This window comes from Rhinopithecus bieti, unplaced genomic scaffold, assembly GCF_001698545.2.
Source record: "Rhinopithecus bieti isolate Rb0 unplaced genomic scaffold, ASM169854v2 scaffold_21542, whole genome shotgun sequence".
Classification (NCBI taxonomy): domain Eukaryota; kingdom Metazoa; phylum Chordata; class Mammalia; order Primates; family Cercopithecidae; genus Rhinopithecus; species Rhinopithecus bieti.
The window spans coordinates 124,966-128,012 of record NW_016810483.1 but is presented as its reverse complement, the minus strand read 5'-3'; positions in this window follow the sequence as shown (position 1 = coordinate 128,012).

Here is a 3,047-nt window from a genome sequence, read left to right as displayed (position 1 = left end):
GTGCTTGGTATAGGATCTTAGAACAAAGCCGTGGCCAGTATACAGTGTGGTTTTTTTGCCCTAATCTAGCCACTCTCATCACTGATATGACTGCATTAAGCCTGTTCAACATAGAACAAGGCACTGGTAGCCTGACTGGCCAAATGACAAATGAACTGATTTCTCCTCAATTCATCTTGCTATTTCAGACCAGCACCAGTGAAAGGCTCAGGATTTTCTAGGTAAAAGAAGTAGAGAAACCTCCCTGAAACAATTGCCTGTCCTTTCTGTTCAGTGGCATTATGTAATTGTCAAGACCAGTGTTGGGCTCTGGCGACAACATCCTAGCCCCAGGGCATGGTGGCAGATGGAGTACAGTGTCTAATCAGCGTACACTCCCCCATTGCAGCCTGGCCACATAAGGAGAGCAATAATAGCGCTCCAAGAATGAAAACATCCATCAAAGGCTGACAAACCTCTGACATAGATTTTCCTTAATGTTACTAAAGGAGCTAGTTAAATGTGATGGAGTTGCTAATAAAAATTATTTGGTGGTCCTAGTGAAACAGCCCTGTATGCCCTGTTCACCTTCCTTGTTAGGCAAGCAGGGAAGCCACAGTAGAATTTTTGGTGGCTAATATTGATTGCAGTTTGAAACACAAAAGGCAACCAGGCCAATGCAACTCAATTCAGTTATCTTTAGGAACTGGAGATGACACAGCAGAGAAGTGTTATAATAGTGGTCTTTGCTGGCTTTGTCATTTTAGTCAATGAGCAGATGCCCTCAAGCGAGCAGGAGATGACAGAGTCATGGATCCACTTTTCCCTCAGTGAGTCTAATATTTTGCTCTTTTCATAAAACATCGTCCCTTAAGGCAAGACAGCTAGTTCTTCTGGGGCTCAGTAGAAGAGAGAGTGATGTGTTATGTGCTGGAGGAAAAACTAGTTGCAGAGGAATTAATGAGTGAGATAGTTTAGTAGCAATGTGGTACCTCGGTGGTTCTTAAGTTGTGTTCCCTCGTGCCACATCTGCACTGACCATAAAACATCTGGGGTGATAAGGCATGGGTCCAGACTGATTACTTGCTATTTGCAAGTGTCCATTGCATAGAACCCTTGGTTCTGGTGGCTTTGCCCATCTGAGGAGATGGGGCTCTTTGGCCAAGCTAGGAGACCTGAGGCCTGGGCCTCTTGTCTTCCTTCCCTTGCTCTACACAGCCATCCCTCCTGAGATCTGGCCACCTGCCAGGGATTAGGCAGCCAGCAGGTTCTATGTTGCGGCCATTCCAAGGACACAGAGACCCCTGTCCCCTTTCTGGTTTGGAGGAATTACTCCTCCCTTCTCTGCTCTTTTCCCAAAGCTGTCTTTCTCTCCTCTCTTCTTCCTTAGCTCTTCTTGCATTATGTCTTTCATGGCCTCGGACTTTTACAAACCACAGGGCAGGGGGTAACATCAGCCTGCTTCTGGCTTTTCCTCTTATTTCTCTGAGTCTGGTGCAGCATGCTGATTTTACAGATGAGGAAACTGAGGCCTGTGGAGATGAAGGGATTTGGGCAAAATTACGCTGCTGCAGGCTGGGTTGGGCCTAGGTTCTTCCACCTAAAGCCCAACCTGTCTGTGTACCTCTCCATCAGTGGGAGCCAACTCTTCACCGTACAGGGGATGCACTTCTGAATGCCCTCTGCACAGAGCTGTGGAATTGGTGTCAGAACATCTGGAATTCTGGCTTTCATGCTGCTATTGTGTTGTGACCTTGGCCAAATCACTTGACCTCCCTTGATCTAAAATTATTAAAATCTAAAACACTGGCTTTACCAACCACACTAAGATGATTAGGATTAGATGAAAATACTGAAAGCCTTTAGTGAGTTGTATGTACCACACAGATAACATAATCAACTCTTCTAATTGCTCTGATCTGCTTTTACTTGCTTCAATCCCTGGGTGATCATATTCTTCACCTCTTCCAGTCCTTAAAAATCTCCACAAACAGAGCCGTGATATCACTGCATGGACATTGAAGTCATTTATTTGCTTATTAGTTTCTTGTGGCCTGGGACTATTTCTTTCCTCAATGGAGTTTTACTTCTCCTACATGAAAAGTTTGGGTTGTCATCACGTTGACAGGATTCAGTGAATCATTAATCTGTGTTATTAATAGTTTGTTACCAAACTCATTGCTTTGCTCATAAGTGGCCCTGGTCCTCTCAATTAACTATTGTTTCACCCTTGTCTGTTGTGAAAGGGTTTGACTGTGCTCTATGGCAGTTCTATCCTGGAGGAGTAAGTTCTCCTTATTGAAAATAAAAAGCTCCTCTCAGATCTGCTTTGCAAACATAGCCCTGCCTCTTGCTCAAGATTGGTAGGTCTTAGGTGCCAAGTACAGCAGAATGCTGCTTTTGTAGCTGTCTGTTGCCATCTGCATAATGGGAAGTGTTATTTATGTAACTGACTGCTTTCCTTACCAAATTGAGTTGCCAAAGGTCAGGGGCCCCTCTCTTCTTTATACCATTACCAATGCCACCTTGCAAGGTATCATATTGTAATTACCTAAGAAAGCTTGTTTGAATTGAATTTTACTACTGATTTTCCTTCACCAGAAAAAATGGCTGGTAGATTTGTGATGAGCTGTTGGTGTTCACATACCAAGTTTATTTTGCAGAAAATTGGTTGCTTAACTAAAGAGGGTAAGTACAACAGACTCATCTTATGCCATGTACAATTGTACCAAATAGTATGTTGAAGTGGGTGAAATCGTGGTATTGACAGGTCCAAATGTCTTACTACTGCAACTGCCAAAATGCCTCTAGGGTTACTTTAGAAATTCCCTTGAAAATAAGCAGGCCTAGAATTTAGGAGGGTCATGAAAGCAGAATGTACGTGTGTTGGGTATAGTGGGAATGTTTAAAAAATACAGGTTTCGGCCGGGCGCGGCGGCTCAAGCCTGTAATCCCAGCACTTTGGGAGGCCGAGACGGGCGGATCACGAGGTCAGGAGATCGAGACCATCCTGGCTAACACGGTGAAACCCCGTCTCTATTAAAAATACAAAAACTAGCCGGGCGAGG